This window comes from Microchirus variegatus (assembly GCF_963457635.1).
Source record: "Microchirus variegatus genome assembly, chromosome: 10".
Classification (NCBI taxonomy): domain Eukaryota; kingdom Metazoa; phylum Chordata; class Actinopteri; order Pleuronectiformes; family Soleidae; genus Microchirus; species Microchirus variegatus.
The window spans coordinates 15921407-15937424 of record NC_139811.1 but is presented as its reverse complement, the minus strand read 5'-3'; the positions used below and the strand labels follow the sequence as shown (position 1 = coordinate 15937424).

General features: G+C 42.3%; 1 long non-coding RNA gene across 1 annotated transcript in view; it reads right to left on the bottom strand.

The window, feature by feature from the left end:
- Nucleotides 1–7522: 7522 nt before the first annotated feature.
- LOC310932606 overlaps nt 7523–16018 on the bottom strand; it is a 48114-nt gene continuing 39618 nt past the window's right edge. The window contains exons 3-4 of the long non-coding RNA XR_014592940.1: nt 10115–10179; nt 7523–8163 (exon numbers count right to left, since the gene is read on the bottom strand). This is a non-coding gene — a long non-coding RNA (uncharacterized lncRNA). The remainder of the gene's footprint in view (nt 8164–10114; nt 10180–16018) is intronic.

Here is a 16018-nt window from a genome sequence, read left to right as displayed (position 1 = left end):
ACAAGAACTGAACACATTGCTGCGCTGGAGGGATTCTTTCAATAGCTAAGATAATTGTGAACCACAGAGACACTGTTATTTCCTTCTTCCTTTTCTTGTGAATAGCTCCATCGCATACACTCCGTCGATAAAGGAAGATTCCAGGTGCCATACAACAGAATGGATTGGGGTTGTCTTGTGGTGGACGATTGATCAGATGCTGCATTTTCACAGGACAGAAGTACAGAGAGTACCTTTAATTGTGGTTTTTAGTTAGACAAGGAGCTATTTGCCTTATATCCTATGAGAAATGAGTAATGGAGTTGATCCCCACAGGTGCCAGATTACACTCACCTGCATAAATGACAATGTCATTCAAAGTGCTTCAAGTGGAGATGGGAGTATTTGTCGACGACCGCTCTCAGGAGGATTCAACACAGGTGTGCTCTATATCGAACAGTGGACGAACACAACTTGAAACTTGTGTGAAGCTTTTCACATTTGTGTTCACAGAAAGCGCTGAATCATATCATGCAGGGATTTGCTAAGAGGCTAAACGGAGACACAGCTGACAGAAGCATACAAACAAAGCAACAAAGGCCCAATTAGAAGGACCTGCAGTTTCTCAGACCGAAACACGACAAAGGATCAACAGCCAGCAATCGAGGCAGGATTTTGTCACAACCAAATTTTTCAGAGAAGGCTCTGATCCTGCTCTCCCACACCAATACATGTTGTCCACACATGGAGCCAACTGCAGGGAAATTGTACACCATCTTGACTTACTCACAATTCTGCATCCACTCTAAATTACCACTCACTGTGTTCAGTCAAGCCCCAGAAAATCAAAACGTGCCTCAGCATATGAGCATGTCACACAAAACATCCATATTCATAACGCCTGCTGCTTTGGACTAAAAGGGGAAGTTGGGGCTCATTTGCCTGAACAGGTTGTATTATGTGTCATATGTTGCCACGGACAGACCCAACTGCTGCTTTTTACTCTACAACTATCACTGACTGGACGGAGGCCAGTTCAGTGCTTTTCTGCACGTCACACATTCCTTCAAATGAGTGAATTCATGTTTGTTTTTTGCGAGAAAGTAAACTCTGGGGCGAAGCCCATTTCGATTTCGTGTTGTTTTAGCAAATGGACTTGCTGAGTCGTGTCCAGATACTTGTACACTGCTACAATGTTCAGGGCTTCATTTCTGTAAACACTGTACAGATGTTTTCAAATTGTCCAAAAAATGATTCACGATTCGACCGAAGATGAAAACAGAATCCAACATAATTTGGAGGATATTAAAACATCAACATAGATGCGAGGACCAATACAAAGTAGTTACTGATTACTTCAACGGCTTGAAAACTTTTTTTTTTTTTCAGTTTCTACTATGTTCTTTTAGAAACAAAAACACGTTGGAGGGAGTTTTTTTGCACTAGTAGTTATGTAAACAGGGGCTTTGTTTACACGAGACTGACATCACAAATTAACTTTTCCATTATTATCGCATCTGTAGTTAAATTAAATTCATTAAATTCAAAATTAATTTAAGATGTCTTAATTATTGATCTATAGCTGTTTATTAAAACAGACTTAATAGACGAGGTCAGGGTCTATGCCAGAAAAAGTCCTGAAGGCATAACAAATACAAGTTCACACACACACACACACACACACACACACACAAAAAGTGGGAAGAGTTTTTTTTGGCAGGTATAAGAACATTCTGGGACTCGCTGATAAGACTGCACACCGTCAACATTATGGGCTACATTTAAAGTGGGATGAACAGGAAGACAAAGCAGCCTTTGAAACACAAAACAGACTGATCTGGTCTGATGTGTTTCGATCAGCAGATTTATGATTTATTTAACCTTTACCCTGTTTAATAGTATTCATGATTTATACATTATTTAATAAATGAAGCAGTATTTTTTGCTGTTTTGCTGTAAGAATATTTAAATTTCAGTGTGTGTGCCTGTATCTGTGTGCATATTGTTGTTGTTGTTTTACGGCCAGTGTAACTAAAAAAGTTTATAAATATAAAATAAAAAAAAATAACTGCAGTAGTGATTAAAAAACATGCCACGGACAGTAACAGAAGGTGGGTAAGGAGTGGCTGGTGTTGATTTTCTCTATATGCCCTTGGCTGTGTGCAAATCACAAGCGTGTGTTGGTGCTGAGGGCCTCATTGTGTGTGTGTGTGTGTGTGTGTGTGTGTGTGTGTGTGTGTGTGTGTGTGTGTGTGTGTGTGTGTGTGTGTGTGTGTGTGTGTGTGTGTGTGTGTGCGTGAGTGTGTGTAAACAGGACCCAGCTACACTGCAAGCAGATAGCTATCGATTAGACAAACCCAGGAATGACAGGTCTTATCTGAAACTAGTGTTGGCTACATGGGTTATATATCTGTGTCTGTGTGTGAGGAATAACTCTGGTATGTTCCATGCAACTCAAGCTCAGGCTTTGGGGACAGGACAACGTGAGAGAAAAGGCCCATGTTAAGCACAATGCTGCTACATTAGTCACATAACTCCACCATCTCGTTTGTCCTATATCATTGTGACCGATGAGTGTGTCAGTTCTAGTTGTTCCTCACCCCTCTGCCAGCTCTACACATCAGGAAATGAAATTCAAATGCTGCATGTAAAAAGGAACTTTGTGTGTGTGTGTGTGTGTGTGTGTGTGTGTGTGTGTGTGTGTGTGTGTGTGTGTGTGTGTGTGTGTGTGGGTCAAAGGGTCAGCACTGTCCTCAGACCACAGGATTCTTGCAGTGCGGTGACTAAATTAAATGACATTATGCAGTCTACTCATACCGTATAATGATTTAAATCATCAATGTCTTGCTCGGACAGGTTTATAAAACCCGAAAAACACACCCTAAATGTGTCATCAAAAAAGTTTTCCTTTGCAGTTTATGCTTGAAATGGGGATTTTAAATGGATATTCTAATGTCTTTCAAAAACACGATATTGGCAAGTCAGAAAAATCTGCATCATTTGTGTGAATTTTTATGGATTACACAAATTACCATTGCATTTTTTTTTAGATTTATATCTTAGCAAATATTTTTTCACTTTTTAAGGAAGTTAGTTGAATTTTTTTTTGTTTTGCTCCACAGCTCTCATGCTGTAGCTTGAGGAACAGAGAGACCCAGGGAGCTCAAAGTTTATTGTGAAGGAATGAAAAAACATTTTGAGCAAGTTAAAAGTAAAAATATAAAAATTCCCACCCTGACCCTAAGGAGGCTCTGTAGTAATACACAGACAATGTGGCCACATTATAGTGACAGTTCAGTGTGACAGCTTCACATGAAGAGATAATTCATCCCTGCAGTTGACAAGATGTCACCCTCTGTCTAAATTCACCAGAAGCATAATGAGACATCTCTATCCGACTGTGTTTCCCAAGGTAAACTCCAGAATATCAATAGGCTTTCTAACGAAGAGGACGAGTACTGACCTGACCTTTGACTTGACCTATATTTCACAGAGAGAAGAAATGACTGTCAGGGGAAAAATAGTGTGCTTCAAAAAAAACTTTGGTATCTTCAGTTTTGAACTGATCCTTCCTCTTTGTCAGTGAGTAAAGGTCAGGCCACTGAAGCTGCAGTGTTACTGGAAAATTGTGTGATTTCAAATGAAAAGTGGGAGGAAAAAAAATAATTTGTCACAATTTCCCCCAATGGACAGATCTGGCTCTGGAGCGAGTCGGCAGACGTTCAAACGCGGTGTTTAGTGGGATTGGAGAGACTTTCTCACTGAGTGAGGTTTGAGGTGGTCTCTCAGCTGGAATTCTGAATCAAGGAACAAAATAGTCTGTTAGGAGTGATATGGTGCAGAGGGGCTGGCCAGGAAGCATACATTCATTATTTTGCTCTTTCACATACTCACTTACACATTATAGTATATTTCAATTTCAAATGCAATTCTGTAAACTGCAACTCTTATTGTAAGAGGATCTACACTCATTGCTTTGACCTAAGCCCTAATATCTACATGATTTCATTTGAGACAATGCTCGTGATTACTGGCCTTATACATGTGACCATGTATCGTATAGTTCCTCTGTCTATAAATATGCATATTCTTGTTATCACTTCTCCAGAGAGCAGACATGACAGAAGGGGAAATGCTTGTTCTGAATCAAAATGTGCTTTGCCCAATAAGGTCAAACTCGCATCATCTTCAGCGTAATTGAAAGCGAAGCCACACCACCTCTCCCCTCTCACTCTCATTACAACCTCTTCGCTCTTCTAATCTACCATGATTTCTATCCTGACCTAACTGACCCTCCTCCTCCTCCTCTCCATCCTGCCACAACCCCACCCTCCGAAACTCTCCCACACCCCCTTGTCCCCGCCCCCTTGCTTTGCCACTGCCTCTCTGCATTGAAGTTGATGATTACCACTGAATGGATCTGCAGATTCCCATGGATGTCAGCGGAGCCTTTGGCCTGCGCTGCTGCTGCTCCCCTCCTCCACCACCACCACCACCTCCTCATCCTCTCCTGGTTCTGCTTCTCAAAGGGGATTAAGAGAGAGGGAGAGAGGCAAGGGATGTTAAGGGTGCTCGCCCAAATGGAGGGATGCCTTGCCATGCAACTGCATCCGAGTCACCTTGCCAATCAAGGTTGTCTCCTAAAATAACCTTGAAATACTGAAGCGCACTTTATGGTTTCGGGAAATGCATAACCTTAATGTCATAATCAATTAGCTCGTGTTGTATTGATAAAGTTCTTACTTGAAACTGGAAAATATAGTCATTATAAACTCCAGGTAAACCCCGTGACACATTAGAAAGTGAAAGTCTTTTGGAAAATAGGTTACTTCTATAAAGAACAATTGTGGAAAATATAAAGCGAAGGGAAAGGCGTGGATTCCCACAATTTCTCCGCAGTAAGCAGAGCCGAGTGGCTCGACGTCATGGTCACTGGGAGCCCACGCACCCTAAGCATGCCAGAGGTAACCGATACGCCGTCAGCACTCATCCAAGCTCGGAAACCCACTAAATCTATGCTTCCTTCCAATAAAGTCAAAGGAGGGGCCAACCCAGCACACCACAGTTAATCATATCACACCAGAGGGAAATCATGGAGACTTCAGAAAGGGGCACTTTAAAGTGGGTAAGAGACTTGGCACGATGACCAAGATAAAGACAGAAAAGTGTACATGTATATGCGAAGACTAAAAGAAAGTTATCTTTTTTTGTCCATTTAAACCAGTACACACCAGAAGCACTACCATGCGTCATGCATTACTCAAGTAACATTTTGCATGAAACATGGACCTTTTCCAAGACCAAGTGGTAATTGTGTCATTTTTTTTTCTTCGGATGCAGCCCCAATTTGAGGAAATGGTTTGGAGAGTGCTTAAGGCGTCTATGCTACAGGAGTGTTTTGAACCAACAAGGTTTGGCTCTGGGCTGGATGTCAACCTCACTTCAAATTATCCTCATTAACGACATTTCCAAGGGGAAACAGCCATTTGTATGTGTGTGATACTCTGGTGAACAGGGCCTATAATAGTCCTGAATGCACCCCAGTATGAAAAGTGGCATTTATTAGTTGGGGTCACAGGTTGAACCAAACTGCCAATAGCAGCTTTTCTGGCTCTGATACTGTGGGAGAGCCTAAGATTTGTTACTTGACGTCATAGACCAACGAATGGAGAAACACCCCCACAACCTTTTACAAATTGTGGCTAAATAAAGAAGAGGGAAAAGGTTTTATCTGTAAAAAGTGTCAGTACTCTTTTCTTTAAATAAATACATTCAAGTAAAACGATCTCAATAGATTGAATTCAGTAGATAAAGGTGAACAGAAACATCATTTGATGGCAGATCAAATATGCATGAATTAATTGTGGGCAGTGCGTTAGCCCACCTCTCTCTTTTGATGACCCCACATCCTCTGTCCCACTAACACACACACACTCTCCCTTCCTTGAAACTCAGGCCAGAGAAAGTAAGACACAACAAAACTTGGACCAAAACTTGGCAGAGCTTCAAGTGAGGGTAAGTGGCCGACATAAGCTTGAAATTAAAAGTCTGTGGCTTGACGGCATTTGCTGAAATACTTTGTCACATTGCAGAAATTGCTACATTAACACTTCCCATGAAGAGCGGAGAAGAACAAAGAGGGGGAACCACTATTATGTCCAAGACAGCGTCTCTCATCCCACCCCCTTTTTCTCATCTCCCCCTATCATTTCCCAGAGTGTTTACTGCAAACACAAGAGTAACGCAGCCTGAGCTCATTATGGACAGCCAAGCTGTAATATACTGCCAAGTCCTGCCCCACAGCCTGGGCCTAACTCTGTCGTCTTGGCAACCCAGCATCCAAGTGCATGGAGTGGAGGGGATTGTTGGTTGCAATGTGTTGGAGGGGGGGCGGGGGGGGGGGATGCATGATGTCATCCTGTAGCATGGAGGGGGCCAATCAAGCCCTGAGAAAATTATGTCACCTTTTGTTGCGCCGGTCCATTCAAGGCTATAGAAGTGCAGTGAATTGAAAGCTGCAGAGAGGTCATTTCCCCCCCCCCCCCCCCCCCCCCCGGGCCGTGTATGTGTGTGAAAAAAGCAATGGGGGGATAGGCAAGCAAGCAGGGAACTGCATTGTCGACATGCTAATGTTGTTGACCGTAAGCAAGACTATAAGGATGTCGTGAAGCTCAACCTCCAAAACATCAGCGCTGGGACCTTCACGGCCCTCTCTCGGATAGCGAAGCTGACCTTGACCGCCGCCAAACAAATTTGATTTTTAACATGACGCCTATGACGCTTTGAACAACTCGTCGGGAAATTGTCCCGCGCTGAGGCAAAAGCCTGTGCACATAGCAGTGGAGACCGGACCAGTTGGCTTTGTTTTATCGCAGAGAAAAAGACATCAATAAGCAACTCCTTGAAGAATAATTACCCCCTTAGCGACTCTCACACCAGTATCCCATCCCCCCGCAGCTTCACCCCCCACCCCCAGACAAACCTCATTGAATCACAGCCTGAAATTGACAGTGAGAGACAGTTGAATGGGAAGTCACTGGTGAATTGTCAAACTCACTCAAACCAACTGAAAACTAAGGACTTTGTAGTGTACACTGGAATGTCATTTGACACCCAGATAACTGGGTGTTGTGAGAACTTTATTTTTTATTTTAAAATAAGTTGCAGTTTGATCTACATTATGACAGTGAAATGCTTTTTCCTGCCTGACCATGAAAGTAAAAATGGATGATACATTTACCCAGACAGCAACAGGCAGGAACATTCTAGCAAAACCAGAAATGATGCCAGGATGACTAACACACATTTGCAGACATATAACGAACGCAAATTACCTTATCAGTTATTAATCTCATAGAGATGCAGCTGCAATAACAAAACAAACAGTGGGTTAGATATTGTGTTTTTATTTCTGCACATAGCATTTCAAAGACACAAGAGTTGAGGAGCAATAAATCATCATCAAAATAAGCATACTGACAGGATCATTAACCACACACAGAGTGTCAATGTGTCACATTGAAATGCAGTGTTGGTAGGAGAGCTTTTGGTTTGCATTCATTGACACTGCGATGATAATGGGTTCTTTGTGATTGTCATTAGAAGACGTCAGATGATTAAGGTGCAGTAATGCATCTGAGGAATCTTGGTTGAAAGAGTATCAATTTGTTTTACACCACAGGAGATATTTATTGTTCTTTTCGCAAGATAAACTTTCTGTGCGCCTGCTTTGGTGTAAGCAAAAGGGCACTTTGCAAATATAGTCTGAAAACAGGAAAGTACCGTCTGATTATTTTCCATTTACAGTTCCAGCACTTGTTGATACTTGTCCCAGAATAACACAGTAAATGTCACAACGACAGTACCTTGTATGAACGACAGTGTGAAAAAGCAATGGCTGTTGGAAAATTGGAAATATTAATCCGAGTTCCATTTAGAAGAAGTCTCATAATATGTAGATCCATTACCTATCCCTATTCCTATCATGCATCTCCACAAATGGGACTGACTAATGTCCGAGCGGCAGAATACCCTCTGCTGTCCTTCTGAGTTTATACCAGAACTTCTCCAAGTCCAAGCTGCTGGTGCAAGGTTGTCAGTGATGTTGTCAGCAGCCACGCCAGGGGCAAACATCTGCTGCAGGGGATGCTGGTCTGCCGTCCAAAGCCAGGATTTAGTATGATCCTAGAAACATAATACAGAAACTAATGACTGACTGAGGCCAAACAACCACTTACTATTTTGACATTGAAATATGTTTCTCATACACATTATAAAGAAATTAGAGTGTTTCCTTTCTAAATATTACAGGTAACAATTACCTTAAATAACCAGAGATTCAACCAGTGATCAACATACAACACATTTCAATCCTAAATTGAGTCCATTAGCATCACAAGCCTTGCACACAAAAGGAGCTAGGGAGTTCAAACTGGTAAAGATGTTACAGAAGAACCACCCAGAGCCTCATCCACAGCTGAAATTATCACATTAAATGTGGTGACAAAATCCAGGATGTGTTTTGCTCCGAGCGATGTGGATACAAATCACCAGGCCTGCACACTGTGCAGTGGAAATGATTATTTTTAAGTCCAATACCAGAAATAAGATGTCACTTTAGCGCTGCGTAATCTGCCTCCCAAAAAAACCCTAATCACAAAAAGCTGTCTGAACCCAATGATGAAAGAAAAAAATAAATATCATGTTTGTGTAGAACATGTGTGTGAACAGATGAGGAGGAAGATTGCAAAACTGATTTATATCCGCAACAGCAGCTGGATGAATACGTTGTCTTCTGAGCGCAGTCTTAATCAACGTATAACATCTGCTTTTGCACAACAATGCAAGAACATCCCAGGGTGAGGTAATGCAGGCAGGTGGCCTCTTGTCAACTTCTGCTTCGCTTTACCTGTGCTTGTGCATGCACACTCCCACATAATGACATAATGTCGTCTGCACCCACACACCATCCACACACAGTCCTGTGGTTGTCAAGGCAGCAAAGTCACCAGACCGGCCCATCCTGCCCATTCTATGCCCGGGGAGGGAACAGCATGTCAAAGTAGTCATCCATCAATGTTTCTAATCTTCTCTCTGCCTGTCTGCACCTCTGAGCTGCAAGAAGTCATGTTCCACCAGAAAACCGGATATGACCTCTCCTGCTTCTCTCTCCTTTACCCTTAGGCCTCACACATCATTGTCTATGTCGGGCTCGCCTGGTAGAACAATGCTCTAGCATTTTATTTAAAATGGTATGTTCTACTCATTCCATTTGTTTCGTTATCGCCGCTTCACTACTCGACTGTCTTCTCTTTACCTGACCTCTCTTATGGCCTCTACTCTGGGTTTTCCCTTCCCACGTTTCACTCCTATGCCTCATCGTGGAACGGAGCCAAAAGAGCAGCATCAGCAAACAGAACCAGGCCCCAACCTGCCTCGCAGCGTCAGCCTGCCCGCGTACGTCTGTCTGTGCCTGAGGCTGTGACCGAGTCTGTCCCCTATCTCCCCTCCTTCATCAGCACATCTACTGTACCTGTCTGTTGGCTTCTCGTCATCCACAAACACACAGCCCCGCTTCATTTAGTGAGATTTAAAAAAGAAAATCTATATATAAAATAATAATTTAAAAAAATACTAATGTTAGGGTCAAGCAAGTTTGACCTCCACTGAGAACACCCACAGCTACCCTGACAGGGCCATGCATACAGTACAACTCATTCAGTCCATTGGCTGGTGAGCACAAGCCCATCAACAGGTTTCTTTGAAGGTTACCGACTCTGTGGTGGGCCATCAAAGCATATCTTCATTCAATTCCACTGAAAGGATCTGAGGCACCTGAGAAAAGCAGTGTTTGAAGTGATATCTCTGTGCAGCTACATTCTTTACTGCACTGTCATGACTTGAGTTACAAAATTAAAAGGAAAAAAAAAAATAACATGAGCATTAAGCCAGTAGCCAACTACCCCCATCATGTCTCTTGAACATGTGAACTACCACTGCCAACTCTGTCTGATGAGTGAAAGGACCAAGTTCTGCGTATTTATAGCAACTGTCAGTGTTCATAATGAAACTGAACGATGAGCATCAAATATTCCTCTGAATGAAGATCAAACAAAAAAACCAGAGTCATCCCTACCTGTTGAATTTCATGAGATCTGGTTTCCATCAGTCAGCCTCTTCTTGGTGCTCATCTGAGATCATCTGTAAAAGATAAAGGGTGCAGAAATGAAATATCTCAGAGAGACGTTCATGTAAGTGTTGAAAGGGAGGATCACATTTAAATGTTGTCTAGTTCTGCCTAACCCTGCTTTAAACACTCTGATACCTTCATGCGAGAAAAAGGTTCATTTAAGTTCAGAGTGCAGTGATTTGAAATCCATTTTCTTTATTTCTGTAAATGGCCATATGACGTTTTACAAGCCTGGCAAGCTGCATTGTCAACCTGGAAAAATGCACGTTTATGATAACGGGTAAACATTCCACATTTAAAAAGATCTGGGAATTCTTGATTTTGGGGGAGGGAAGACCACAATGGCTGTATGGTGTATGGACGCTTTGCTGTGGACAATTTCCTTGGCACCTTGTTTGTATTTCTTTTTCTAGCTGTGCAAATGCAGATGCAGAGACACAAACTTGTACGGCTCCACCGTGTCCTTTTGCTCAGACTAAGGTAGCACTCGGTTACCTCGACTACCGTCTCGTTGCATTATTTTTAAGGATCTTTCCTGAAAACTGGTTTTATAACGATCCACATGACTCAGACCCTCTCCAGTATCTTCACCGAACATTTAAAGAGTCAAAACTGGAGTAGCGACATAGAAAACCCTAAATCAGTTTTATGTAAATCTAAGGTTTCAGTGGAGCACCACAGCACCTGGCAGTTCAGGAGAATGGAAGGAATCAAAGTGGCTTTTCCAATGTACTTAATTTAAAATTACTTGGTGTATTGGATTTATTTTATAAGGTCAACAGGTTTAGGTGGTTATTGTACCAGGAAAACGCGTATGTTTCTTCATACAAATATGCCAATGAAGTTGTGCTCTCTGGACCACTGACAGCTCAGGTCCCTCCTAATCCAATCACAGACAAAGGTGCTGTCAGCCCTTGAGTTTCACTATCCCAGACCTGTTACCCTGGAAACAAATGCACTGTTTCCGAGTGACACAAAGCCTGAACTTAAGAACCTCCTTTCAGGTTGAGAGCTCCAAGAGTTGAGGGAAAAACAGCAATAACAGGACGGCGGGGAGAGAAACTGAATACCAGCAAATTGCTTCCCAGAGTTTCTGGAGGACATGGTAAAATAATTCTTTCTTTCCTCTCCCTTTTAAAATACCTTTCCCTGGCACCCGGCACCATAGGTAGTTGTATGCTGGGCCCATTTCTTTTATATCCCTTCTCATATTCCATTCATGCCAACCATCGTACTGAGCTAAGTGAGTTATCATGTACACCAGCAGGCTGGGGCGGCATGTGGCTAAGGCTTAGCCTCCAGATGAGGTAATGTTTACGGGATTGGTAGGCCAGGAGAAGGGTCGGTCAGGTCTTGATTAGACCTGGGGTAGGGGCTCGCTCTAATATTGGACAACCCTTTGTGTGGTGAGATTACGAACTTATGAAAAACTGCCCCTGCTGACACGCCTGATGGGATCAGAGCTTCCTGCCTGCTGCATCGTCCTGCTTATGAGCTTTCCACACACGGGAGAGTAAAAACACACAGACACAAACACCACTAACGCACATCTGTACCTCTCGGAAAAGACAGACATGTGACTGTGAGAGAGCATGTGCAAGAGTCACAAGCTCTGTACATGCTCACAGGTAAACAAGCATGTACACAGACGAGCAACACGCACGGCTGCAAACTCTAAGTCATGACCCTGACTGATGACCACCAGATGGAAAACAACCTGCATTTATTAACAGGGCCAGATGCAACACAAACACACACACATGCACACCCACTTGCTCTTGCTGAGGTTGTCTCCTCCAGCCACTTACCAATGAAAATCACATGATGGACCACATCCAGTTCTGAAAAACAACTGAGAATCTCCACCCCAAAAAACATCAACAAACTGTGTTTCAAAAAACCCCGGAGGATTCATAGGCAAAGCTTTCAGAGGATTTGATCCCAGTCGTCCTCTTAAGAAGGCTGAAAATATAGGATGATTTCAATTATTTGATATAATTTCTGTTGGTCCATTAGTTCAAAAATAATGCTCTGATTATATGAGATCGGTAAACACCATGTTGCATACGAACCTTACATCGGTGTCTGAAGCAGAGCTGTACTTTTTACAGATTTGTAATCGGCTCTTAATTAGAAAAGGCCATATTTTACATGTAATCTGTCCCAAATAAATCTAATTTAAATTCATCCAAGAAGTGAATAAATGCGCCATTTTGCGTTCTTCAACCATACAACAAACTTCAGCACCTTCCTATTTCTACTGTTTAGCAGCCTACACAAACAAATGCTCAAATTTCTGCAGCTCACATAGTGGAAACAAATAAATAATGTACACACATGCATGCTAACTCACACAAACACACACATGCACCCGGGGCACTGGCACAACCTTGCGCCAGTGGTCCTTTAAACCAGTCATGTGAAATGACCCATTCCCTTCTGCAAATCAGATTACATCTCTGAGGTGAGGTCTGCAAGTCCACACACACATTCAAAGCTTGGGCCTCAGGTCTGCGTAACACACACACACACACACACACACACACACACAGCTTAATCAGATTTTGCCCCACAAACCTTGCAGTCTTTGCGAATGTAAGCAACGTGCTAGAATAAGCCAGGCCCAGAAACAAGAGTTCAGAATTCGCTTCTTTAAACTTACAGGACTTGCAGTGTAAAGAAATGATATACATTGGCTATGGAGGACACGGTGGATCAAAACAAGTGCATCTAAGGCCACAGATTCCCTTGAATAGATCAAAACAAAGCCAGGTCTATGTCAAAGAAAATCATAGGGGGCTGTGATAAGCCTCCTTTCAGCAGCGCTCGACTGCTGTTTGGCAGCTCTGCTATGGAATGAGCACATGTGGAAACACGTTTATAATGTGTTTGGCAGAAATGCAAATGATAGATGATTTGCAAATGATTCGTCATATTCAGGTTTACCAAATACTGATGTATTAAAACAGGGGATCAAGGAACCTTTGTTGTTGTACTTCAATTCTAACCTAATTTTCTTGGGTTCATTTTTTTTTTTAATGATCAAGTAAGCAAATAAATCAACAGTTGAATAAACCAGTAGGATGGAACACGTAGGATACTGGATGTATTTTCCTAGTGTGTGCTTCTGTGGTGCTGGACACTTGACGTCTTTGCACATTTAAGATTTACTGATCAGATTAGCGGCTATTGCTCCAACTGTTTCGTTTTAAGTCATAGTGCAAAAAGCAGCTTGTTGGCTGGCTGGTGGTGGACTGGTCTGCTTAATCATACCCAGACAGTTGGAGCAAGTACAAGTCTCAGTCCCTACAGGATCTACATTAAGTCTGCTAATCAGAAAGCCCTTCAACTACATCAGCAGTTCCCTCTGGCCCGAACCAACAACAAAATCACATTTGTCTTTACAGCTTTTTCAGGAAATTTGAATTACTTCTCTAGTGAATCTGGGAAAAACAACTGCTGCAAACGCAGTGTTTATTACATTAAAGTTAGCTATGTAGCTTACTGTCTGTGGTCCTTTTGCCCTTGAACCCACGGAAGTCAGAGTGTGGGAAGTTGTGGGTGGCAGGAAGCTGAGATAGTTGAGGCTACAATGGGGTGTCAGGATTCTGTCAGTCAGCCCAACTCAAGTTCAACTCAAGCCGGTCATTTTCCCTTCACAGTGACATCTGAGAAGACCAGTGATGGAGACCAGCAGCGAGGGGAATGGAGAACCAGGGGGACTGAGCCCTGGGTTAGATTGCATTGAATGCTCAGATAAGACGACAGCAAAGGGCAGATTTAGGCAAGTCAACAAGGGAGGCTGGCTGAGGCTACTGTTACCCCAGGAAGAGCTCACTCATCCCTCAGATCACCTCCCACACCTGCGGAGGCCAGGATCTGATAAACAGCACCACCAGCCAAGTGTTGGGAAGTGGTCACCAAGGCCAGAGATTAGTTATTTGCAAAGCAATGGACGAGAAACAATTGCTCTATTTTGGAGGTTTTATAGGCCTTGGTTTTTATTAACATTACTGGGAACCATTTTCGAAAGCCAACCAAGTGTTTAGATTTAGAATTTGCAGGTAAACATACATGCAAACACTTGTCTAAGTTACATCACTGTGCCTTAAAGGAACGCTCAAAAAAAATTGAGGGTTTGAAAAGCAGGTTCTTCTTAATCCAACAAATGACCAAATTTTTGTCATTTTATTTATTTATTTAGTTTGGACGCTCTGCTTCTCTTGTTGTGGATTACAATTTGTGACAGTAAATAATTGCAATGCTGGCAGATCCTATGTGGACTGATCCTGTATTTATTTATAGGACAACATGATACATAGCCCTTGAAGGTAACATGTGGCAATACAACACTAATTTAAGAAAAAGACTAGCCCATTTTTAAATAATTCCATGTTCAGCTTTCCATTGCATTTACACTCATTAAAGTGTAAGTAATTGAAACTTCTTCTCTCTCTTTTTTTTTTAAATCATATCATAGTGGAGCCTTCATCGAGTGCAATTCCTGTCCACTGAATTTGCATATGGCTCCTGGTTCCTCTTTTATGTCAGAGCATGTCTCTGTTATAGTTCCCTATCTCAAAACAATATAGCTCTCATAGCTAAAACTGCAACAACTGTGAGCTTAGACTTTCGTTTTGCGTGTTGAAAATCTGAAGCAAGAGCATATACTCCACATGAGGGGTTATGTTGGTTTAGGAAATAGTTTTAAGTTTCAGCTCACAGTTTTGCTTAATTCTTACATCAAGGAATAGAGAGTGAAATCATCAGTTTCATATGCTGACCCAAACCTCCTTTAAGAGGATATTAAAGTTACACAAAAACAGCGATTAAATAACACAGCTCAACCCTACTCAAACACCATGCTGTGGAAAAAGGCCTAATTTGTGTACTGAATTTTACAAGGTGAGAAGTGAGGAGACGGGTCTCTTTAGCAGCAGCAGCAGTGATAAATCATCTTGTTTACCTGGTTTGATCTATGGTATGTTTATCCCTATACAAGAAGTGACCAGGAGTGGTCACAGAAGCTGTGAAATGTTAGTTTTAGAATGAAGGTAAACAGCCTCTCCCATGGTGGGCCTGTGCCCTACACAGAGTAAACACATGTTTCCCATCGCGGTTAAAAGGGAAGGGGATTAAAGTGTAGCACAGCCGATGCCATAGCCATGCACCCCACGGTGGGATCACAGTACTTTCAGGTTCAGTACTGCTGATGTAGCCTAGTTGGAAGTGACTACTGTGCAGGGAGAAGCCAGATCTGAATCAGGGCCTTCTAGACCCTACTGGTCCTGTCATCTTGGGTGATCTTATTACTAGTGGACGGCTCTATGTCACTTCACATCAGGACAGGATCGAGATGGAGGGAAAGGATGAGTGAATCAATGCAATGTGCTCATCTTAAAAAAAAAACAAAACAAAACATTAAAAAGATTAAGAAAATTAAATTTGACAGACGACGTTGATTGTGATGTTGGCCACAGCGAAATCAACATAGAAACACTTGAACCGAAAATATGTTTACACTTTCTTTGTTAAAATGGAATGCGTCCGAGGAGATCAGCTCAGTAGGTAGATCTTCATTGTGGCTAAGGAAACAATTCCGTTTAAAAACACAAATGTGTGCCCAACCCACTTTTGGATGTGGCCTGAGTGACTGGATCTAATGTGGTTTTAATGCATCTTAAGCAAACACACCTGTACTGCCCACTTGATCTGATCACGACAGACGAAAGACTGGGTTTGAATCTATTATTTGGGCCTGAGGCATTTTGCCATGTTGACAGAAGTGCCTGACTAACGCTGGCAGAGAATCATACAAACACATGATTGGTAAGGATTATGAAAAGGTGT